Source organism: Hemicordylus capensis, chromosome 1 (genome assembly GCF_027244095.1).
Source record: "Hemicordylus capensis ecotype Gifberg chromosome 1, rHemCap1.1.pri, whole genome shotgun sequence".
Taxonomy (NCBI): Eukaryota; Metazoa; Chordata; class Lepidosauria; order Squamata; family Cordylidae; genus Hemicordylus; species Hemicordylus capensis.
Window position 1 is genome coordinate 79,648,458 of NC_069657.1, and position 25,910 is coordinate 79,674,367.

A 25,910-nucleotide genomic window follows, 5' to 3' on the forward strand; every position below is an offset into this window, starting at 1 on the left:
TGGGGATTCCATATGCAGATAGGGAGGAGGACCCTGTGATGGTTAAGTCAGTTTGAATGCAACTGTTACTGTTCGGAAGATGGTCTTGATTGTAGAGGAAAGGAATATATATATATATATATATATATATATATATATATATATATATATATATAAAAAAGGATAGTGGGCAGGAGTTTGAGAAGAGAAGGGTCGTGAGGGAGGAAAGAGCCCTTTCAGGAGAAGAGGGCTGCCATTGTGTGAATTAGATGAGGAAACAAGATGAACAAGATCTGTTAACTCCGGAAGAGAGAGGGGGAGGGGGAGGGGGAGAAAGACAGAGGGGGAAAGCGAGTGGAGAAGAGAGAAAGAGAGGAAAAAGAAGGATGGGTGAGGGATGGACCCAAGCCTCTCAGCAGCCTGAGGGGAACGAGCAGCCATGGTGGCGGCTTCAGCAGCAAGGAAGAGCCCAGTCAACCACTGCTGCTGTTTGGGGCTACCGAGGCCATTGGTGGAGGCAGGCAAGGGACAGGCCTGGCCCTGTCAGTGGGCTGAGGGGAACGGCGGTGGCGGCAGCAGCAAGGAAGGGCCCGGTCAACCGCTGCTGCTCCTGTGCAGAGCAGGAGCGGGGCTCAGGAGAGGTTGGGGAGGTCTCTGGGGATAGGGGGCTGTAACTTGGCCAATAGGCACTAGCAACACTGCAGCCGCGACCAAGAGGGATGAGGGGGATGGAAGCAACCAAATGGAGGAGGAGCAGGAGCACGGCTCAGGTGAGAGTGGAGAGATCTCTGAGGTGAGGGGGGCTGTGAGTGAGGGGGACTCGGGTGAAGGGAGCAATCAAGTACTAACACAGAGATGCTCTGCGCGGGTTAAGCTAGTTGTTATTATAACAAATATTTATATATCCGCTTTTGAACAAAAAAAAGTTAAGAAAGCAGTTTACATAGAAAAAGAAATAAGATTAAGATTTTTCCCTGGCCCAGTAGGGCTCATAATCTAAAAAATGTGGTACAATCCCCTCTATAGTTTTGGACATACCTATCTCAAAAGTGTAGACACTAGGAGGTTGCTGCATTCTGCATTGCTAGGACCCTGCAGGCCTGGCAGCCCAGCCCAGATGCAGCTTGTCTGTCAGAGAACTCACTGCTTAATAAACAACTACATATATGCTGACCCTGAGGTCAGAGGTTTAAAAAAGAGCAGGTTTCAACAACTTTAAGAGCTATAGAAACTGCCTACACATTGTAGCATTGGACGCAGGGGAAAGGCTCAAAGGTGCACAGAAACAGTGGGGACTGGGGTCTTCTCTACTCTCCACACAGCTGCTTATTTTCACAGTATGCTTCACCAGGTCTTGCAGCCTTAAAACAGCAGGCCTCCATCATGCCTGCTGTTTACAAACTCTTGAAGAGGGCAGTGCGCACAGGAACCGGGACAAACCCAACATGTAAAGTGTCCCCTCAGATTTTAGTTGTAGGCATTCGTTATTCATTCAGACTGGGCCTTCGGTGTACCACATGACTGTTTCTAGCCAAACTCTCCTTCTCAGTGAGTCACTTGAGTTGGAGGAGGGGCAAGTTCTGGATGCGGGGTGCATGGGTGGGTGGGGATAGAAACAAAGATCAAGGGCAGGTTTGATTTTATTCCCCAATTCCTTCATCATGTACAGGTGTGCTGAAGGGAAGATTTTTCTCATCAGGGTGTTGTAGTCAATGATCATACATATTTAGCTGGTTTGACCACACTGTCCCCAGCATACATGCAGTTTGGTAAGCCATTTAGAAAGCTAGGTCTTGTTTCAAGAGGGAAGAACAAAGAGCTTGTTTCTTTTTGTGCTACTGACTTAAGAAAGACTCACACACCCATCAGCCCTCCCCTGTGAGCAATCCTCCTTCCCTGTTATCTCAGCAAACATTACTGTGAGTTTGTCAAGACAGTCTACCTACTACATCAGTCCAAAGAAGCTTGATGAATAATAATACACCGATATATATCTCAGCTGGTTTTGTTGTGTACAAAAAGTAACCTGGGTCCTTAGGTGAATATTAGCCCAAACAATGCTAATGTGGTCTTGTTAATAATGAAACTTACAAGTAATGTTGTGTTAATGTGTATTTTTTTTAACTTCCTTTTTAGCTGTTGGCAAGTAAAATTTAACTTCTCCCCAGGATATTCTTGGGCATTTTACAGTTTGAGATAAAGTTAAGAAACAACGTTGGTGCTATTATTAAGGATAAGCACAACAACATACAGAAACAAAAAATCGTTTATATTCTTCTTAAAGACCAAGACGTGCCTAAGACTATCCTGGGGAGAACATATGTGGAGTGCCTCACTACTAAACCATCAAACCAGCTAGAGATCATAGCCACCAAAACCCCAGAATAGCATCTCTGTATTGTGGCCTCTGCATGAGTAGAATAATACAATGTGTACCATTATTTATCTAGCCCAACTACAAGTTGGAAAAGGTAATTAAATGATTAATAGCTGCAGTGAGGACAAAAACACAACATGTAAGTTTACGTATCTGAAAAAGAGAAGAGTACAAGGGCAGTAGAGCAATACTTTATAAAAACAAGAGTTCACAGTGTGGTTTGTGAGATGCTTGAGTTTCACAGAACTCCTTCCTCACATCAGACCTAAGCGATCAATCTAGAGCACCAATTATTGGGGGGATGCCATAGCTCCCTTGGTGGATGTTGAGTAGGCAAGGCCTGCCTCCTAGCTGGTCTCGGGCTTGCTTCCCCTCACCCGCCCACCCACACTTCAGCTCTGTCCCTGCCCCCTCCCTGCCTCACTCCACTCTGTTACTGTTGCAGCTGCTCAGCCTGCAGCCTCCATCCTGGTTTCTCAACCCAAAAACAAGACCCAAAACAAGAAATGGTGCACGCAACAGTTGACTTGGCTGCGGTCGGGCCTGTTTGGCTGTAGAGGGAAGCACCTCATAGCACCCTTAAAAGCTGCCTTTCAGGGAGAAAGAGAGGTTGATTGACCCTGAGGCTCACAAGTCTTGCACTACTAGGCAGCGGCAATAGAAGAAAGGCGAGTGTTGGTTGGTCTCCGAGCACCTCAACCTTCCCCTCCCCCCCACACTGTATCCCCAAATCAGCGTGGACTAGTCATTTGCTGATAATCCACACGGGCTGGTCATTCAACCCAGTGAATGACCAGGCTGTGTGGCTCAAGTTAAAGCCTGGGCTCAGCACTTCTCAGTTGGGGGGAGGGGGCACCAAAGTCCACCTAGGGCACCAAAAACCATAGGACCAACCTTGCCTCAGACTGGATGCAATAAAAAAAGGAATACAGATATCTCTAGAAGAGGGTATAGCATTTAGCCCAGTCTGCAGTCTGTTTCAGTCATAAAGTGACAGAGAGAAAAAATCTTGCAGATTCAAAATGATGCCTTATTTATTTAAAGCATTTCTATATATGTAGGATTTTGTCAAGGCAGCTCTCCAAGACTATTTACGTAAGATATCAATCAATTTCAGAATAAAATGATAAGATAGCAAGAGTATTAACTTATTCCAAGAATTCAGATTATTATTACGCTAAGGCATTTTGGGTCAGAGCAACAAATTAGAAACATGGTCCTATGTATATCTACCTAAAAGTAAGTCCCATTAATTTCAGTAGAGCTTACTTCTAGGAAAATTTGCTCTGAGAATCTCATTTCAGGAAAAACAAAGACCAGCAGTTATATCTGTCTGTAATATCAGTGGCTGACATCTAGACTAAATTATTCCTGAGTAGTTCTACTGAAATTAAGTTATCATTTAGAGTAATTCCCATGTAGTACTGCTGAGTAACTTAGTCTGGCTGCCGACCAGTGTTTAGGTAATCCAACAAATAGGTGAGTCAGGGCTCTCCAGGGCATTTTTCACACAGCAGGCTTTACCACAAGTTTACTGTGAGTTTGAAGTTGCCCCCAAAAACTGACACAAAATGTTGATTTTTTTTTTACCCTGGATACTTCGGGCTACACTCTCAATGCGCAATGAAAAACCCGAATTGTGTGTGAAGTGCTCCCTGATAGCTCGCTGGGACTTCGGGGTAAATCCGGCCAATATGTGAATATACACATTCCAATCTGGGGGAGAAACGAACTAAAAGCCCTGTGTAAAGAACACCCAGGGCTTACAACCAGAACCGGGTTCGAATGTCATAGTTCGGTCACAGAAAATATAACCACAGAGCATAAACAGTGTGCCTTTCTTTCACCGTCAGGTATGGCCCAAGCATTGGAGGGGAGGGCAGGGATGAAGGGTACACTTTACTGGGACCTGGAGATCAAGGGTGGCCCACCATAGGTTGCAACCTTATTACTATGAGGAAAAAAGGTAAGGCTAAATAGTAGGGCATGCTAGAAGGGATGGACAACCTTGGCTCTCCAACTGTTGTTGAACTACAACTCCCATCATCGCCAACCACAATAAATTGATGATGGGGGTTGTAGTTCAACAACAGCTGGAGAGCCAATGTTGCCTACTCCTGTGCTAGAGGATATTATGGGAAGTTATGTACTATCTATGGGATCTCCATTGCAACATTCTGAGCAGTGAGAGTTGCTGGTCACCCCAGGAACCTTCTCTAGAACAGAGAGAATGTGCCTGTGCAGTTAATTCTAGGATTTGCAGCTTAAGAGACAGAGGGATGTTTGCTTCCCTATGTGACATGTTCTCTAAAGAACTACAAGTATCAGAGTTCTTTAGACATATAGAGGGAAAGGGGAGGGACAAAGCACCATATAACCACATTGATCTAGGGACAGTGGAAGCCGCAGTGTTGCTGGCAGAATTTAGAGGCCCAAAAGTGAATAATTAGTTAGGCCTGGTGGTTTGCACATTGCACAGATAATAACTGAAACAAACAGGGATAAGGTTAGTGCCTGGAAAGGACATTTCTCTCTCACACCCACACACGTCTGGCCATGGCTATAAATATAAAAACCAAGCAGTCAGTCACTTCAGGAGAAAAAACAAAGTGAACAGAGAAAAGCTAAAGGACACCCATCTTCCAGTTTTTCAGATCAGACAAGGCCTTTCTGCAGTCTGGCTGAGTACCCTTCTAACTGAACAAAGGGGCACCTTTTAAAGTGGTGGTTTTCTTCACTAATATTTAGCAAGGGGAGAACAACTTGCCCTATCCAATCCCAGCACAGCATCACTCCAATCCCTACCTTATCTTTATTTTATTTATTTATTTAACATATTTTTATACTGCCCAAAACTTACATCTCTGGGCAGTTTACAACAAACTGTGATCCCTTTTGGATGTAAACCACTTTAAGAACTTCTGTTGAAAAGAAGTATGTAAATATTCATAGTAGCATCAGTAATACACTAGATGAACAAAAGCAAGATGGAAATAATTTTAATATAGAGAATGTGGCAGTGGATGATGAAGAAAAGCTGCCAGATGCATTGTGTGTGTCCAATATAGTGCTTTAAAATGGTTGTCATGTAATATCACCATTACCATTACATTCAGAAGAAGACTTGCAAAAACAAGAGATATACAGTGCTATATTATCTGATGCACACTGCCCATGACTGTAGCAGAAGCTGAAAGAAGTTTCAGTAGGCTAGCACTCACCAAAAACTGTAGGAACAAGAACAGGGACCGCCTTGCTATTGTGTGTAAACTTGCAAGATAAATTGATTTGGGGGAGATAATCCATGATTTTGCAATGAAACAGACCAAAAACATCAAGCTTTAAATTGAATTGTCTATTTATAAAAGGTTTGCAGCCATGTTGGTACATGAGAACAAAAAAAAATCAAAAATAAAAAATCAAAACAGAGACTGGATAATAATACTGGATTAGAATAAACATCCAAAATAATTGGGGCAGTGTAGAATGCAATTTAAGAATTAAAATAAAAAAATAATAATAATTTAATGACTCCTGAGATGGTATGTATTTGGAATGGGGGGGGGAAGGGACCCCACCTTACAAGTATATAGTCTGTCCAAATCAACAATGCTTGGGCCCTGCCACTAGATAAGTACAACAGGCATCTTTAAGGGACCAGTTTGGAAAGGATAAGAATGAGTCCATAAAGAAAAACAAGGCAATATACTGACAAACATCACTCCTTTCCCCTGATAACCACTAGCATAACAATATCGCCTCTCCCCTTCCACCCTTTAGTAACAACTTCATGTAATGAAAGAGTGAGTACTCACAATCCCAGATCCCCCAACCACAGAAAATAAAATATGTCTGTCCCTGAAATGGGGGAGAAGGGCTGTTAAGTAGCTTTCTGGAGGCCGTTTTGCATAATAACTGGGCATGCTCAGCCTAACCTTTTTGTTTAACATTTGGCATCCCTCACACGCTGGGATGCAAATACAAGCAGTTCTACCTCACAGCACTTTCTAGGCCGGTACAGTAGTAAGGAAATGCTTGACTAACAAGCAGAAGGTTGCTGGTTCGAATCCTCGCTGGTATGTTTCCCAGACTATGGGAAACACCTATATAGGGCAGCAGCGATATAGGAAGATGCTGAAAGGCATCTTCTCATACTGCACTGGAGAAGACAACGGTAAACCCCTTTTGTATGCTACCAAAAGAAAACCACAGGGCTCTGTGGATGCCAGGAGCCGAAATCGTCTTGATGGCACACTTTACTTTATAGTAGTAAGAACAGCAGAGGGCTTCCTGTAAGAATTACAGCCCCTGGTTAGTGCTTCTGTGCACTGGGCTGAGAAAAGACAGACCTGCATGAAATGCGATGCTGCCCAAAGAAGGCAAGAAGTCTTGTCATGTGATTTGCATATACATATTGTATGAGAGAAGAGAAGCAATGAAACCAACATGGTTGGTTAGTGGAATGACTACTCTTTCATCTCTCCTCCCCCTCCCTGCTGAAATCTGAAAGAAAGGCATTACAGAAACAGGGAAAATACAACTTTGGGTTGGCTGAATACAAGACTTTACTCTTTAATTGCATGTTTTTCACTCTGTGTGGTGGGGGGGAGGCACAGCCATAATGGAGGGGCCTGCCTTGAGGCCATTTTCCCACCACTAAGCTAACCCATTTGGAGCCTGGTTAAGGAAAAACCCTTTTATTAACATGACCTGGTGCAACGTAAAATTGGTGGGCAGAAGTTAAGCAGTTCCCTCCCATCCACTGATTCTCCCTGCAAATTCCCCCTCACCCCCCTATATTGCTAAGACACAGGAAATGTGGTGTACGGTATTCTTCCCACCTGCACCACCTTCAGTTGCTGTTATAACATGTAGTTTGGCCCCAAACGTGTGTGTAAGTAAAAAAAATGCTTGGTGGGCATGACACAGAAGTGTCTAGGGCCATTCCCTGTTTATGAAGAATAAAATGTTTCCAGGCATCATAAAATGTCCTAGAGCAAGGGTGTAGTCAATTCATTTGATGTTGTGATGATGTTTTCTCATAGTATGAGAAACCTACTGTGAGAAACTATGAGAAGAAGCTACTGTAGAAACCTACCTTGAGAAACCTACTGTGTTCTGAGATGGGTACTCCTTTCTTTAAGATATAGGATCACTAGACATTCTGTTAAATGAGCGTACAGATGTCTGTATACTTGTACATGTTTTTATGTAAACGACTGTGCCTGCATTCATTTTAAAAATGAACCAGCTCCTCAGATGCATGGTACAAATAGGCACTGTACTGCTGTACCTGTGTTCAACATAATTTGTGAATAACTGTACCTGTGTATGCTGTATACTCATATGAATTTTCAACATACAGTAATGCCTGAACAGAGCTTATAAGTGACTAGTGAATTTAAGCCCGTTAAATTAACGGGCGCTAGTAGACCACTATTGCGGCTTGCTCTTTGGGGCTGGCTGTTCCCTTCTCTCTCCTGCCCCACTCTCCCTCCCTCCCTTCTGGCCCACACTCTTGCCTCTCTTCCCCTCCCTCCCACCCCACTCTCTTGCCCTTCCTCCCCCTCCAACCCCTCTCTCTCACCCTCCCCTCCCTCTCAGCGTCCGCTGTGGGCGGCCGGGCGGAGAGCTCCACTGCGAAGAGTGCCGCCGCGGGCGGGCGGGTGGGTGGGTGGGCCCGAGAGTGCCGCCGGCGCCGCGGGTGGCTGGGTGGCCAGGCCGAGAGTGCCGCCATCGCTGTGGGCGGCCGGGCGGAGAGTTCCGCCACCGCCGCCACCAAGAGTGCCACCCGCCGCTGCCGCTTCTGCCCTCCCCGCAGTCCCTCCGTTCCCGCGGCCGCCGCTTCCAGCCTTCCTGTGGCTGGGCCGGCCATCCAGCCAACATGGCCACCTGGTGCCTGCGGCCGTATCTTCCTCGGACGTTCTGGGCATGCGCTCCGTGCATGCCCAGAACGGCCAAGGAAGACACGGGCGCAGAGACATGGGCGCACACCCGAGGCTTTTATTACAGAGGATATAGAAGAAAGGACAAAACTGAAGAGAGGACAAAGTAAGGGGAGGATTAAGTACTCGTAATAGGTATCACAGTGGAAAGGGGTATCGCAGAAAAGACAGATCAAAGGTAGATCTGTATGCTTTGCATGCAGAAGGTCTGCAGTGGAATCCCTGGTATCCGCAGTTGAAAGTATCTCAGGTAGCAGACTCTGGAAAAGCAGTGCTGATTGGAATAGACAGTAGTGTGGATAGATCAGGCCTGCTCAACTTAGGCCCCCCAGCTGTTTTTGGACCGCAACTCCCATAATTCCCAGCCACAGTGGCCAATAGCCAAGGATTATAGGAGTTGTAGGCCAACATCTGCAGGAGGGCCAAAGTTGAGCAGCCCTGGGATAGATGGACCAGTTGTCTGTCTCAGTATCTAGGGCAGTTCAGGAAAAAGCTTTGTGCCTTCATTTATACTAGAGGTTCTGCCTACTGCCTGCCATTCTAGACCTCACTCTTTCTATCTTTGCCAGCACAGTGTTCCTGGATTGCAACCACCCTGCTAATATACAAATCCTAAGAGGGGTGTAGCTATAATTGAACAAGGTGGGAGGGAGGAAAAACGTCCCTGGGCTCCTGAGGGAGAAGGGGCCTGCCAGCTCAATGACAGCTTGCTCTTTGCTCTCCCCTCCCACATCTCTAAAGAAGAAGTGCGGGTGGGGGCATCCTCTTTGTCCCAGGCATATTCCAACCTTGCAATGTCCCTGAATCCTACCCCATTCTGTAACAGACCTGCAGTACCCTCTCCATTCCAGTCTTGAGGCCTTGTCCAGTGTTGACAACAAATTGAGAAAAATCTTTAACCAGATTCATCATCAGCCCTTTCTCAGAGTCATATAGTATTAATCAGACTCTTGTTCAGACAGTATTCATCAGCTATTTACTGCTTCTATTATCTTAAACCAGATTTGAACTCTGAAACCTTCGAAGCTGAAAATATAATGCCTTACAGTAACTCTGCCAACCAGTCCCTTCCCTAAACCAACAATCACACAAACCATCCACAAAAAGCCACAGCTTTTTCAGTTGCTCTGTTTCATCACCACACAGCTAAAAACAACCTTTAAACATGACTCAAAACTGAAAGAATTTGACAGTTGGGAAAAGATGTAGGTAGAAAATAACTGAACTGAATTAAAGAACATAACCGACTTTAGTCCCCATGCCATGTTACCATCTGACACGGAATTTGTTTTCTAGGAATTCATGAGGACTTTCACACGACCTCCAGCTGCAAAGGGCTGCAAAGGCTGCTGTGAAGGGCTATGGGCGAGGCGGGAGCTCGCCTACCTTCCCCTTCGCCTACCTTCCCCACTCCACCCTGCCGCATGTCCACATGAGTGGCGGCACGGTGGCGGCAGGAGCTGGAGAACTTCCCCCCTCCCACATCCCAGGGTGAGCCGCACTACGAGCGGGTCAGCTGCTCTTGTTAGAGCAGCTGCCAGCTTGGCGCAGCCACTCCTTCCCCCTGGCTCACTGCCAGAAATGGCAGCAGGCTGGGGGGAAGCTGTTTAACCAGCGGTAATTGGCCAGACGATCATCAGGCGAGGTTAAGCAAACCATAGGTTTGCATAACTTTGGCTAAATGCAAGGTTAAAAACCCGGGCTTGGCGCGGGGACAGCGCCGGCATTGGGCTCGATCCCAGCGCTTCACATGTGCAGCCTAGGCCCAGGCTGGGTTTCCCTTGCCCGTGTGAATAGCCTAAATCTCTCTTATATGCCACACATCTATGTTTGGAGTGTGTGTGCTGCTGCTTCTGGGGATATAATCAACAGCCTAGGGGTACTGTATTAGGGAGTTGTATCCCTCCTTCCCATCAAGAAGGTGCTGCTGCTGAAGATTTACCACCCACTCCTTCGCATCTTCTGCAGTGCGCAGCTGGAAGAGGTTAGCAGGCTCTGCCTTCACACTGTACTAGAAAGCAGGAACACTAATCATTAAGACCAGGGTGCAAACAGAGGGAAAGCCTGAGGAGCAACTCGTCATTTAAATTTTTGCAGAGGAGAGGAAAGATACTTTTAGGGGCAGAAAGAATTTTTTTTTTGGGGGGGGGGACTACAACTCTCATCATCCCCAGCTACAATGGTCTTCTGAGGATGATGAGAGTTGTAGTCCAACAACATCTGAGGATCCACATTTGAGAACCCCTGCTCTATGCAATAGCTTATGCAACACTGGTGCATATTTTGTGTCACTAATAGTACAAGTAGAATGAATGGAATCAACCCAGAATCCAAACACCAATTTCAGCTTGGTGACAGTCTCACAGTCCTCTCTTTGTGACCATGCTTGACATGCTGAGGGCAGTACATGGAATGGCCATTTCCTGCAATCCTAGGCCAAAAAAGGCTGAGAAAGAATTTCTCCTAGAGACTACCAACTTTACTATTGTTTTTTTCCTCATTGCCTTCAACTCAAGGACACAAAAGGTAAAGTGTTCTGTCGAGCCATTGTAAACTGGTGACCACAGAGCCCTGTGGTTGTTCTTGATATAATACAGGAGGGGCTTACCATTGCCTCCTCCTGCAAAGTAGGAGATGATGCCCTTCAGCATCTTCCTATATTGCTTCTGCGCAATATACAGTAGGTGTTTCCCATAGTCTGGAAAACATAGCAGCGAGGATTAGAACCAGCAACCTCTAGCTTGCTAGTCAAGTCATTTCCCCGCTGCACCATTAGGTGGCTCTTCAAGGACACAAAAGTCACCTACTTATTAGTATCTTCTAGCCCCAGGTGACACTAGGGGTGCCTTAATTGCCTCACTCTTTATAACCTAACAAATTGCAAATGATTAGCATTGTATCCATGTTTATAAAATGCAATTAAGTCTTGAGACTGCAAAAAAATAAGAGTGGAGAGGACTTTTTGTTTTTTGGTCTTCTGGTTTATTATGGGCCACTGAGTACATCTGACATTTACTCCACATTCCACAAAGATACAATTTTGACCCAACAGCACCAAAAAGCCAGCAGTGAGACCAATGGGCATTAGCCCTCAGTGTCCACTATGATCCAGTTACTAGCCAGTCTGTCCATGATTATGTTACTTTCCTACTTAAGCCCTTTTCTGACAGGTGATGAAACAGAAGCAAGAGCCAAACAGAGAGATTTCCCCTCCACCCCACTTTGAAACACTTTAATCCTTTTTTTTCTTCAATTATACAGTTTCCAACGTGACTTACTGCAAAGATATGCTATCAAAGCATGAACAGAGATGCAGCATGGGCAAAGTTCAGCTGCTGGGTCTAGGAAGGCTATACTGAGTGGCTCCAGGACAAGGGTTCCCAATCAGTGGTACTCCAGATATTGCTGAAATACAATTCCCATCATCTCCAGCCACAATAAATTGTAGCTGGGGATGATGGGAGGTGAAGTTTAGCATCACCACCAGCTGGGAACCCTAGCTCTAGGAGGTCCAGCTTACCTTTTGGGCCACAAGAATCTGTGGGCTTGATGCAGAAATGAATGAATGTTGTGGACCATGACAGGAATGGTGATGCTTAGGTCAGATTTCAACACCTCTACATTTCGAATGGAGAGTTGGTGTAATATAGTGGCTAAAGGTATAAGCCAAGAAGTCTCTGGTTCAAATGTCAGCTCAGCCATAGGCCCCTATTTGTAATACCAGGCCTTTTCTAGAGTTGCCCCAGGACTCTGGAACACGCTTCCTAACAAAATTAGAGTTTGCCCTTCTCTGAATGAAGTACCTAAAGACATACCTCTTTAGTCAGGCTTTTAGTTTATAGTTTTAAAGCTTCAGTTTTAGAATTTTCATTGTATTTTAAATTGTTTTAATTAGGTTAATGTTTTAATTGGTTTTATATTGTGAACTGCCCAAGGACTTTTTTGTATGGGGCAGTATATAAATGTACTTAATTAAATAAATAAAATATGGGGAAAACAATGCTGACTTATGGTATAGGATTCTTGTAAAAATATAAACATAATGTTTGTGCAGTAATTTGCTTTTAACAGTCAAAAATAGATGCATAGAGACATGACTTTCTTTATTGTTAGAATCTACTAGATTATGCTCCACACTCCAGATAATTGCTATCGTCTTGCTTTAGTCACTGATGGTGCTTAGAGTCTGTGCATTACAGACTGAAGTATCTGTAGGGCAGGAACCTCATTCTCTTCTGTCTGAATGAAGTACACTTTGTACACAATCAAGTGATCAGGCAAGAAGAAAAACAGGTACTTCAAGGGCAGTGAACAAGCAAACTCCCCTCATAGATAGATGACTCTAGATAGACACACCCAGGACTCCAGGGCTATCTGCTCTGCTTTCCAGTATGTGGTTCAATGTGATGTGCATTTTATCTACGAAGAGGCTGATTGGCATAAGGATTAGGCAAGCCTGCACAGCTTGAGACCTACCAATATGAACGTAGCTCTCCAGTATGTATTATTCCAGATGCTTCATCACATACACATCCCTTGCTTATTTCTGCAGTCCCAAGCTATTTGCAGAAAAAGAGGTTTATCAGACTCCTAGTGGGCCATTATGTATGACTTTTGGAGACTACATTAAGACTGCACAAATATATTACCACTGATCTATATGGAGGATATTATCCACCATGTCTTTCATTGTCTCTTCTATGGTGTGATTGGGGTGGGGGGACGTTGAGACAGATCTTAGACAAATTAAAGGGTTTGGATGTGGAATGTTTAATTTATCTTCTTGTGGGTGCAATTTCATATGTCAGTTAGCAAGTTGCCACTTTTGCCTTGCTTTCTTTTAAACAGAAAGAAATTTACATCTATTATACCTTGTTCTAAATTGTAGCTGTTTTTAACTAATATTTTATATCTGCTGAAGTAACTTTATAGTATGCTGTATTCTGTTTTAATGTTTTTCTCTGATGTTATGTTATGACCAGTGGTTATAACAATAAACTTATTACTTACTTCCTAACACTGATCTGCAACTAGCAGAGTTGGAGAATGAGGTTGGAGCAAGAGAAAGTCTTTCCATAAGGAGTTCTTAGACAGACCTCTGGTTCCTGCAGATTCTTAAGGAAAAGGTGGGATGAGAAATAATGTCCAGAGAGAATATTAATTCTAGATAACCTTGCAATCTTTATCTTTTTCTGCTGCAGCATTTTGTATGTAGTAGTCATTAACAAGGAACAGCTCAAAAATCCCTAGGAGGAAATGAGGGGAAATGGAAAGAATTAAAGTAAACAATGCAAAATAAGGAGCAGAAAGGAATAAATAAATAGGCAATGACCCCATACTCGCTGGCACTACTAGCATGACATTCCATTCAGAACTGGCTTTAAACAGCAAGAGAACACAGCGTGAGCAAGGACATCTTTAAGGTGCATTGTTTTTCAAATACATGTTTCTGAAACGGTTACTAACATGAGGGGTTATAGAAGTATCCCTGCTGCTTTTAAAATGTTTTAAAAGTAACAACAACCAAGGGTTTCCCCACCCCCTTTCTAATTTGGAACAGTATAAAATGGAATGGGCTTCGTAGTTTGGCAGGGGTGCAGTTGCATTCATATGCTTGTACCATTTACACAAACACATCTTACACAGCAGTCACCAATAGCAATGGATATACTCACATATATTCATAGAGGGAATAATGGGATTTCTCTGGTACAAAATATAGCATAGGCAGTGTTGGGGAAATGTAATAGAACAAGAACCTCAAGGAAAAGTGTCTTGAAGGCCTGCATCAAATGGACAAAAAACATTGTGTTTCACACTCTAAAATATAATTGTCTGGAAATACTTTTCTTATAAGCAAATCTAACAGCAATATTAATAAAGTGGTCTGATTAATTCTTCAGGAAGATGGGGTCTGAGTCCCAGTAGGCTTTCAGCAGCCTGTACTACAACAGCCCTATTAAAATCAACATTCTGTGGCATCTGCTCAAAATCGAGGCCAAATCAACTGTTATGTACATATACTGTATCAACAATTTCAGTTTTTATTGTTGTCATATAATACCTAGAGCTATGGGCTATGCCAGGCCTTGCAGAGGCCATTTACTCATGTGTGGTGGCCATTTTGGAAAAAACAAAATGGCCACCGCACATGCATAAAAGGCCTCTGCAAAACCGTGGACTATGCCAGGCCTCGCAGAGGCCATTTACGCATGTGCGGTGGCGGCCAAAATGGCTGTTACGCGCAGTTACAGAGGCCCAAACGGGCCAAAAATAGCCTCTTTACCCGGCTGCGGCGGTTATTTCAGAGGCTGGCAGGGAGAGGAGGAACCTTCATGGACACCCCCCCCCCATGGCCTACATGGAGCCCCCCCCAGGGGCTACAGATTTTTTTCTTTATTTTAATTTAAAAAGAAATTCATGAAACTCCCCCCTGGACCGGACCTGGGGGTGGGATTGATGGGGGCCAAACCGAACTTGGCCGGTCTGGTTTGAGTCCAGTCCGGACTCAAACTGAACCAGGCCAGCTGGTTCCGTGTACACCCCTAACGGCTAAGCAGGCAGTGAAAACGGGGCTGCTGGCAAGAGCTGGTGGGGGGGAGGTAGAGGAGAAGGCAGCGCTGTAAGTGGCTGAGCAGCTGACAAAAACAAGCTGCCAGGCTCCTCACGAGGAGGATGAGAGCTGGCAGGGGGAGGAAGGTCAAGGTGGTGGTGGCACCACTGCGAGTGCCCGAGCAGGCAGTGAAAATGGGGCCGCCGGCCTCCTCACAAGGAGGATGAGAGCTGCCAGCGGAGATGGCAGTGAGGGAAACTGGCTGAAGGGATGGGAGGAGAACTGGCTGAGCCCTGAAATGGAGGGGGAAGAAGGGAGAACTAGAGGCACAGATGTTCTGCGCCTGGGTCAGCTAGTTATTTTTAAAAAAGAAAACAAAGCCTTTTCTTTATAGTGCTTTACCATTCTTTATTTTTCTCTTGCAGCTTCTACCTTTTCAGATAAGACAGAAGCTGCACCTCTCTGCCTTTCGCCCACTATCCTCTCTTCCCTTCTCAACATAATTAAGCAACAATGTCAACAAAATAAAATAACAGTGGTGTCACTGGTGCAGCTCACTTTCGATTGTGACACAACCCAGTTATGGGCCAAGACCTACTAAATGAAGTCCAGTGTCCAGGCTAGATTTAACCCCCACTCCAAATACCCTTTGCCATGCAAAATGCTACAGCCTACATGGGTGGCAGCATATTGTTGGCCCCCATTCCTGTTGTGTTTGAATGCAAATGTGGTTGGGTGTGCTAACACTGCCCATGTTTTAAAGTGTGACCCACTTTAAAAATGATGGCCATGTAGAACCCCTACAGGAATGGGTTTTTAATACTGTCAGCATCACTTTTAAACTGGGTAACTTGCTTTTACTCAGCATTACCACTAAGTACATTATTCTAATACAGAACTATTCCTAAGGCTGTTCACTAGGAGGCAACATAATTCATCCACCCCACTTTTTATACCACTTTACTGCCAAAGATTGGCTTAGTGACTGTGCTTCCAGGACCATTTTATCACAGGTGAAATGCATAAAATGTACGATCTCAACAGCAGAACATCTGCTCCATGCAGAAGACCCTAGGTTTAATCCCTGGCATCTCCAGGTATTGCTGGGAAAGACTCCTGCCTAAAACCTTTGAGAAGCCACTGCCAGTCAGTGCACAATACTGAGCTAGATGGACCAGTTGTCTGACTTGGTATAAGGCAGCTTCCTATGGTCTTATTCAGTCTCTAAACCAGGCTGTACATAAGCATTTGACCTATGAAAAACAGGTGAAATGCCTGAGAAGTCAGATTGAAGTTCCAGAGCACCAGGCATTATCCTACCTCCATGCCCATACTGCAGAGGCATACAGAATAGATACCTCATGCTGTTCTGCAGGGGCCCAGAAATTAGTATGAACTCCCTTAATATATCTGTTCTGCTTTTCTCCCCCTCCCCACCCTCCTCCCTCTGAGGAAGAGCAACCTCTCACCCCCTTCTCTGGTGTGAAGTAGTGCTGAATCTGTCTGTACATGTCAAGCTGGCTTTGTCTAGTGCAACCGCTTTATGACCAGGCCTTATCTGTCTTGCCTAAGCCCTTCTCGGAAATAAATATTGAAAGAGCACAAAAAGTGTAATGTCCCAAGAAGTTGGCAGTGATTTTTCAAGCTCTGAGTCAGGGACCGATGAGCGGGCATCCAACATTCGAAATGATGCAATGTTTGTTTAAAAGGCCGAGCTCCCCTCTTCCTCTGAAGGTGGATGAGGACAATAATAAGGGAGGGCAAGCATATGTGACAATACTATGGCCCAAAGCTAGCAGCAGAGGTGCTAGAAATTGTGTCTTTGTTGATCAAGGAAGCATTCTCCTTTCTGAGACAAGTGCTCCTCTCTGTGCTTGAGCTCCAACTCCTGCCTATGGCTTCCAGCGGCATCTGGTGGGCCACTGTGTGAAACAGGATGCTGGACTAGATGGGCCTTGGGCCTGATCCAGCAGGGCTGTTCTTATGTTCTTAAGTGGTGAAAGCAGGAACCAGCTTGTTTTTCAAGGAGGAAGTGGGTTAGATGTTGTAATGATTAGATTACATGTTGCATCTTGTGGATGCATATAACAAACCACCCCAGGCCTGGGCCTTTGTGTTTGTTAAATATTTCTTGACAGTTTTCAAAGGAGAAGCGGTGTGTTAGCTTTGGTCCAGTGCTCTAGTTAAATTATGACCCAGGAAAATGTACTCTCCCTTCTTAAATGCCCATTGCAATATTCATATTTAATGTTCCCTAATTCCAGGGTTTAATTTGGGCCAGGGTTCACTAGTCATAACATAACTAGACAGGAGGTGTGACTTCCTGCAGTCTTTAACACGGATATTAAAAAAAGAGATGAAAGTAAATTAACCACTGTCCAGTCTTCAGCTGTTTATCTTGGTGCACACAGTGTATGACCCTGAACACTTGTTGTATTTAATCAGAGAAGATACTTCATTTCCCCAGCTTGCCATGGCATTTGTAAAACTGTGTATGTTTCTGTGCTCTGTAGGAGCCACAAATGGTATAGTGCAAGTAAAGTCTCAAAGAATAACATATGCTATAGTTGCTTCTAGCTCAGAGCCATTGTTTGAAGACACTTCTGATCTCTTCATGCCCCTGCCCCGCCCCATTCTGTCTGTATAAACCATATATGGTACAGCTCCACTTCTCCATCTGGAGTACAAACCATCTAAAACATTCAGAGAGGAGATTATGAAGACGAAGATGAATGTATATACCGCTCTTCAACCAAGTTCAACCGCTCTTCAACCAAAGTTCTCAAAGCGGTTTACACAGAAAGATAAATATGACATAAATAAGATGGTTGCCTGACCCCAGAGGGCTCACAATCTAAAAAGAAACATAAGACAGATACCAGCAACAGCCACTGGAGGGATGGTGTGCTGGGGTTGGATAGGGCCAGTTGCTCTCCCACTGCTAAATATAAGAGAATCACCACTTTTAAAAGGTGCCTCTTTGTTCAGTCAGCAGAACTCAGATGAATTAATATGCTCTCTGCATAAAGTCACAGTGAAGAAATGCACACAATGAATTAAATGGGGTTAACTTAAACAGGAGCCAGGGCCAGCACTAGCATCTTTGGTACCCTAAGCAAAGTATTCCTTGGGTGCCCCCGACCCATTCAGTTAAAATTATATTCTGTAAAGTACAGAATATAATTTTAATGGAATGGGGGATGGGGGGCATCAAAGCCATACTTAATGGCTGGCATAGGTTGGGCTGGTGGTGGTCGGTGAGGAATAAAATTATTCCTTTTAAAATCCATAGGACCACCACTGCCATCCTGTGCCGCTGCCCAGCTCCTCAAGAAGTCACACCCACCTGCCATGCACCCACCTCCGCCACTCATCTGGCTAGCATGCATGCACATTGGCCAGGTGAGCAGCAGGTGCAAATTGTGAGGTGGACACAGACTCCAAATAGAGATGGGCAGCCAGAGGCATAACTATAGGGGGGCAGGGGGGGCACGTGCCCCAGGCGCCATGTCTTCTGGTCACGTGGGGGGCGCCGCCATGACCAAAATTTTTTAAAATTTTTTTAAAAAAATTGTTAATACAAATGTTTCCTGCTCAGTGCAGCAGTGCTGCAGCAGTCAAGGGAGCGCGTCGGTGCCCCCTTCCCCATGAGCGGTCCCTTCCACGCCGCCTGCGCCCCCCCCATTGCTTTGCTGGCGCCTGGCGGCCAGTCAGTGGCCTGGCTTGGCGGTGGGCACTTGTGAGGAAAAACCTAAGTATAATGTAGTATGTTGGGGGGGTGGCGGGGGGGCACGGGGGGGCGCCATTTCAGTGCTTGCCCCGGGCGCCGTTTTCCCTAGTTACGCCTCTGTGGGCAGCAGGGTAGCAGTGGCAGTCTTACAGATTTTAAAATGTTTACTCTCCTTCCTCACTGCCCCTCCTACTACATCTGCCATGCAGAGGGTGGCTATTCATGATAGGGGCAAGAGCAGGGGCGTAACTATAATAGGGCAAGGGGAGACAGTTGTCTGGGGGCCCACTGCCTTGGGGGGGCCCCCCCGAGAGTCAAGTCACATGACTGACTCCCCCAGCCGCGCACCCGCCTGGGCTTCCTTCAGTTGTATTCATCCTCCGAAATTGATGTGAGTGTTAAGACCTGGAGCTACCAGAACAGCATGTCTTTCTCTAGTACCATTAAATGACACAATTTACAAAACCTTTAAAAAAAAATTTAGGATTATCATTCTATTCTATTGAATCTATTCATATCACTATGCTTTTTGTTACCACTATTCAGTCTCATTTAAGATTTCTTTATTTCATGAGCTGAGCTTCAGTGAGGGGGGCCCCCATTTTAAAATCTTGTCTCTGGGCCCACTCCAACCTTGCTACGCCCCTGGACAGCAGCTCATGTGCAGAAACACACATCCTGTGCCCCCTGGCATCCTAGGCAACTGCCTAGGTCTGCCTAGTGGACGGGCTGTCCCTGATAGGAACTAGATGATTAAAGTGCTTCTTTATTTTTTTAATCAGCAGTTGTGGCTGATTACGTCAGTCAGTTTGGGTTTGCAAAGTAGTGAAATTATATTTAAACATGTAATGCATACTGACCTACTGTATGTTTGGGTTTGATCTTGAGATACTTCTTAGTGTTCAAAGAGTAAGTCCAACATGGCTCACCTCTCATTAATCAGTACTGCTCTGGCCACATTTTATTATGTCTAAGGCTATGGCACAACATGTTGCTTATCCGTAACTGAGGTTTTTCTAGTGGTCATCTGTTCATTCAAACTTGGGCTCCACCATGCCTGTGCAGGAGCAATCTTCGGAACTCTCAAGCTCCTTCCGATTTCTAGCGTCGCTCTGCCCTCCAGCCTCACTCCCACTCCCCCTCAGTTCAGTTCAGGTGTCCGCCGATCTGCAGAAAAATAGAAGAAAAAGAGAGGCTGCAGTGGGGCAGGATGGGAGGGTGCCTGAACCGACAGAAGAGCACTACAGGTAAGCAACCTGTTGTTCTTTGGCGTGGTCTCTGTCCATCACACATGGGCGCATAGCAAGCTTACCTGAAAGGAGGTGGGAGAGCAGTCACTGGAAAATGGAGCAGAGCACCGTCCTACCAAAACCTGCATCCTGACAAGCATGCACGTCCAAGGCATAGTGAGATATGAACATGTGCAGTGAGGTTCCACTTGGCAGCCTGACAGATGGCGTCCAAGGGCAGGTTGGCACTGAAGGCAACCGAGGTAGCCAGAGCCCAGGTGGAGTGGGCCTGCACTGAACCTGGTAGCGGCTTCTTGGAGAGAATGTAGGCCAATTTATGGCTTCCACAATCCATCTTGAAAAAGTCTGTGACAAGGGTTGTTGGACCTTAGTGTGTTCAGCATAGGATACGAACAAGTGGGCCCTTGTCAGACCTCTTTGGTCCGTTGTGTGTAGAACGCCAGTGCTCTGTGGACATCTAAGGAGTGAAGTTTACACTCCAGGTCTGATGAGGGGTTCAGAAAGCCATGGGCACGAATGCCCCCCCCCCCATTAACTGTATAAGAACTAAAGGAAGGTCCCAAGCAGGGGCCATCTTTGGAACGTCTGGAAATTTCAGTGCTAGGCCCTTCAAGAAATGTTCCACTGTAGAATTCTTGAAGGGAAAAGGGTGGCCGAGATCAGTCAGGTAGCATGTGATGGCTGCCAGGTCTACCCTTATGGAAGATAACTTGAGGCCAGAGGACTTCAGCTCAAGGAGGTAAGTCAGACTGTTTGAAAGAGTAGGGTTTTACAGATCCACCTGTAAGGCATGCATATTGGTAGTGAATCGTGTCCACTTATGATGGTACAATTTTCTCAGGGCAGGTTTACTGGAGGCCACCAGTATGAAGAGCTGGCTCTTCATATCCTTCCATCCTAAAGGAGCAGCCACACCATTAAGAGGAGATGATATACATTGGGGCTGAGCAGCTGCCTGTCCCACAGGGTCAGGAGATGAGGTGAGCAGGGTAAGTAGCGCCAACCCCCTGTCACTAGCAGTTTGAGGTAAGGGAACCAGGGCCACCATGCAGCAATAAGAAGTACTCTGGTGCGCTGGATGCGGATGCACTGAATTGCTCTTTGAATCAGAGGGATGGGAGGAAACATATAGAGGACACTTACACTCCAATCCAGGGAGAAAGCATCTCCTAGTGATGATCTCCCCATTCCTGCCCATGTGCAATACAGGCCGAACTGATGGTTTAGCGGAAAAGCGAAGATGTCTATGTCCCAGAGATTGCACAGGGACCTCAGGCATTCTGGGTCCAAATGCTATTCATGTGAGTCAGTCGAACGCCAACTCAGAAAATCTGCCAGGGTGTTGGTTTTGCCTTGGATATGAGTGACTGATATTTTTTATTATTATATATTATTATTATTATTTATTTTTAACATTTATATCCCACTCTTCCTCCAAGGAGTCCAGAGCGGTGTACTACATACTTGAGTTTCTCTTTCACAACAACCCTGTGAAGTAGGTTAGGCTGAGAGAGAAGTTGCTGGCCCAGAGTCACCCAGCTAGTTTTATGGCTGAATGGGGATTTGAACTCGGGTCTCCCCAGTCCTAGTCCAGCACTCTAACCACTACACCACACTGGCTCATACCCTGGGAAAGGGTTCAATCCCAGAGACATCAGATGAGGCAAAGGAGTGTTCTCGAACTGGTGCCACCCTGTCTGTTGGCATAGGACTTTGCAGTGGTGTTGTCAGTCTGAATTCGCACCAAATGACCTTTGAGGATGCATTGAAACCTCTGCAGTGCCTTGCATATTGCCAATAGTTCTAAGTAATTTATGTGGTACAAACCCCTTTTAATAGACCCTGAAGTGTGGTGGTGGCGCAGTGGGCACCCCAGTCTGTCTCTGAGGCATTGGTGGCTATAGCTGGTTATAGTCGGGATAGTTGGTGGAAGACAGAGCCTCTTTGCCTGGTCATCCTCTAAGGGATTGAAGTGGTTCAAGAACCAACGCTGAAGCCTTTGCATATAGAGTCAGGCATTGGGGAGGACCCAGGTGGCTGATGCCATCAAACTGAACATCTGTTGGTCCTTCCTTGCTGGGAGGTAACAATTGTGTGATATGTGACACACTAGAGCAGTGATGCTGTCTTCCCTGTATGAAGGTAGATATGTTAGGGCTCTTACAGAGTCGAATTGAATGCCAATGAAACAAATAATCTTCTTTAGAATAAGACTGGACTTCTTGAAAATGACTTGGAGGCCGAGATCCTTCAACAAGTGCTTTGTTTTGCAGAGATTGTCCAGTAGGGACTCTTTGGAATCCGCTGTCAAGAGCCAGTCATTCAAGTATGGCAGAACACCTGACTCATGAAGGAAACCCATGATGCAGCCATGGATTTTGTGGAAATGCAGGGGGCAGACACAAGGCTGAAAGGAAGGGCTCTGAACTGGTATCCAATCTGGCCCACCTGGAAGTGGAGGAATTTGCAGGGTTGAGGGCGGATAGTGATATAATAGACATCCTTTAGGTTGATTATTATTATTATTATTACATTTATATCCCGCTCTTCCTCCAAGGAGCCCAGAGCGGTGTACTACATACTTGAGTTTCTCTTTCACAACAACCTTGTGAAGTAGGTTAGGCTGAGAGAGAAGTGACTGGCCCAGAGTCACCCAGCTAGTTTCATGGCTGAATGGGGATTTGAACTCAGGTCTCCCCGGTCCTAGTCCAGCACTCTAACCACTATACCACACTGGCTTCTGGACACTGGACATGTGGTTTGATGGAGGCAAACCACATGTCCCTTGGGAGGAATGTAAGGATCTCCTTTACTGTAAGCATACGGAATTTCTTGAAACAAAAGGTGAGTATTTAAGTCTCGAAGGCCGAGGATAGGACAGAGTCCTCCATTGTGCTTGGGGACTGAGGAAAAGGGGGAATAGAAACTGAGTACCTCTTCTCAAGGCACCAGTTCTATAGCATCCTTTGCCAGGAGGGCAGTCACTTCTCCAACCAGTGGGGTTGTTGGTTTGGTGGATTGCACCTGGAATGGTAAGGCAGGAACGTCTTTGAACTCCAAAGCATAGCCCACACGGATGATGGTGATAATCCACTGGTTGGAGGTGACAGCATCCCAGCAGGACAGGTAGGGGCGAAGGTGGGTAGGGAGGAGGCATGTGTTGAGGGTACAGAAGAGAGTGTCAGGCACGCTTTGTGTAGGAGCCAGTCTTGGACCTCAACTGGGTCTGCTTCTGAGGCTGAAAATGCTGGTATTGCTTCCTGTAAGTACCTTATCACTTTCCCCGAAAGGAAGAATCTGAATGCTGGGAATAAGATGCAGCAGCTCTAGACATGGAAGGCATTGTCCAACGGTATTGCCTTGACGTTTTATTCGAGGAAGTCTGCAGGCTCATGGAACGAGCAGTATTCCTGAGCTTCTGGACCTTTTCTAAAGTCTCATCTGTGGTAGGGCCAAATAAGGCTTTCCCATCAAACAGTAGACCCTCCATTCTTGTTTTGGCTTCTGGGGTCAGTCCCAATGAAGAATGTAGGTGTTGCTTAGCCAAATAAGTAGCCTCCCCACGAATTACCTTACACTTGCTTACATTTAACCACATTCGCCATATTGTCACCCACTCACCCATTTTGGAGAGATCCTTTTGGAGCTCCTCACAATCTGTTTTGGATTTCACTACCCGGAAGAGTTTAGTGTTGTCTGCAAATTTGGCCACTTTGCTGCATACCCCAACTTCTAGATAATTATGAACAAATTAAAGAGCACTGGTCCCAGCACAGATCCCTGGGGGACCCCACTTCTTACTTCCCTGCATTGTGGAAACTTTCCATTTATACCTACCCAATGTTTCCTGTCCTTCAACCAGTTACCAATCGACACATGAGCCCGTCCCATTAAATCATGACTGCTACCTTTACTCAAGTGCCTTTAGTGGAGAAGTAAAATCTATCTATCTATCTCTTTTCCATCCCAAGGAGAAGCAGGCAGCCCCGCCATAGCTCCTTCCCCAGTGGGCCTCTTTCTCTCTTCTCCATACTCAGCAGAATAAGGCAGCCCCTTAGTCCTTCTCAGTGTCTTTCTGTCTTCCCCACACAAGCAGCAGCAGCGAGCCCACAATTGTCTTATCCTGACCCTGAACCCATTAACTTCACTCAGGGGCGTACTTAGCCATGGGCCTTGGGGATCAGGTCTGTGGCGGCCTCTTGTTTCAGGGGGGCCGCCAGAGGATCATCTGGGGGCCTCCCCAGAGTTGCACCACTGCCCCACACCCACTCTGCTGCTGCCCTGCCAATATTTGCCATCCTCACCAGCTTGCAATGCTCCATACTCATACTGTGCAGGCGCACCCACCCATCACGCCTACCAGCTATCGCCACCATGGGGGGAGGGGAGGCCTGCTCCACTCGGATCACCTCTCACCCCCCGGCAGTGAGGATGGCAAATATCGGCGGGGCAGTGGCGGGCATGGGGAAGTGGCAGGGTTCTGGGGTGGCCTCCCAGATGAGCCTTTGGAGGACCTCCCCCCTCCAGAGACAGGAGCAGTAGCAGGGTAGCAGAGAGTATTTTTTAAAAATTAAGGGGGTCTCACATGGTGGGGGGCTCACGACAGAGGGGCCCCTCCAAAGCCCTTCAGGTCCAGGCTCATTTTGAACCTAGGTGCGCCACTGTCTTCACTTCCCCCACTCTGAGCCAGGTTAGTAAAGGAAGCTGCGGAGGATGGAAGGGGAAAGCATCATGTCAATTAATACAACATTTCTGTGCTTTGTGTGGTCTTTTGTCAGGGTGGGCGGGCTTGGAGGAGCAGTGATCAGGTAATGTGGGGAGGTGGGCCCCAGCCTCAGACACAATCATCCATTCCTCCAGGGATCTCAGAACAGACAGTGGACAAGCATGAGTGTGGAGAGGAAGTGGAGGCTCTGAAATGGGGGGCCCTGGGCACATATCCCCTGTCTCCTTCCTTAATTCACCTAAATTTGACTATGATCCCAAGCATGCTTATTTGAAAGTGGCATCAGCTGAAAACTAATCGCTAGAATACTACTCAGATAATGTTCATCAATGTCTCTTCCTCAGACTGGAGGAAGGTTTCAATTTGGGTGCTGTAGGACAGTGTTTCTCAACCTTATTGGAGTCAAGGACTGCTAAATTCTTTGTGCAGAGTTTCAAGGACCGCTACATTCTTCATGCACAGTTTCCCGGACCAGCAGAACTTGCATCTCTGGGCAGTTTACAATTAAAATAATATAGGCATTAAAATTATTAAATTTGGAATCTTTTGCAAACATGGAATATTAGGGGTTTTCAACCTTGGGTCCCCAGATGCTGGTGGACTTAAACTCCCATAACCCCCAACCACAATGGCATTTGGCCGTTATGGCTGGGGATTATGGGAGTTGAAGTCCACCAACATCTGGGGACCCAAGTTTGAGAACCCCTGAATCTAAAAGCCTGGGTGAACACATATGTCTCCAGTATGTCTTCAGTATGTGTGGGGTGGGGGTGCTTGTGATTACTCAATGGACAAGGGATGTTGGGCCATTAGAAAAATTCAAAAGCTACATGGGGCCAATGAAAACAACACACAAGCAAGCTTTTGAATTCCCCAAAACTCTTCATCAGGCTGGATGTCAAGCAAAGCAAAAAGTAGGTGAGGAGAGGAGAGCTGGGCAAGTTGTCAGTAGAGCCCAAAGTCTACAGTTTAACCCTGTCTTGATGGAGGTGGAGTTGTGTAGTTGCAGGGCTGGATCCAGACCACGTTAGTCAGGACCACCCACTGAAATTAATTTAGTCATCTCTCATTTGTGTCAATGCTGCTTGGTCATGATCACCTGGCTTGATCTGGATCCTGCTCTTAAATGTGCACTTTGTGAGGCAGACCTAATGAAATCCATGCAGCTCCTCCAAAACTCCTTAAAAAGAGTTATGTGGCAGGTGCTGGGAATGGGTGGTGGTTTGTTGTTTTTTAATGGTGAAAGAAAATGTGAAGAAGAGTGGTGGGGACCTGATATTAAAGGGAAGGGGGCAATTCTGAGATAGTGTGGGGCGTGGTAGTGGTGGATGCCTCGTCTTCCTTGCTGGG

The 25,910-nt window shown here is 46.0% G+C and overlaps 1 long non-coding RNA gene across 3 annotated transcripts in view; it reads left to right on the forward strand.

Moving 5' to 3' along the window:
• The first annotated feature begins 353 nt into the window (after positions 1-353).
• LOC128340838 (uncharacterized) overlaps positions 354-25,910 on the forward strand; it is a 101,872-nt gene continuing 76,315 nt past the window's right edge. Inside the window, exons 1-2 of one of the 3 annotated variants that reach the window (XR_008314008.1) lie at positions 354-749; positions 20,676-20,823. This is a non-coding gene — a long non-coding RNA (uncharacterized LOC128340838). The remainder of the gene's footprint in view (positions 750-20,675; positions 20,824-25,910) is intronic. The other 2 variants (XR_008314014.1, XR_008314010.1) reach the window with 2 other exon arrangements.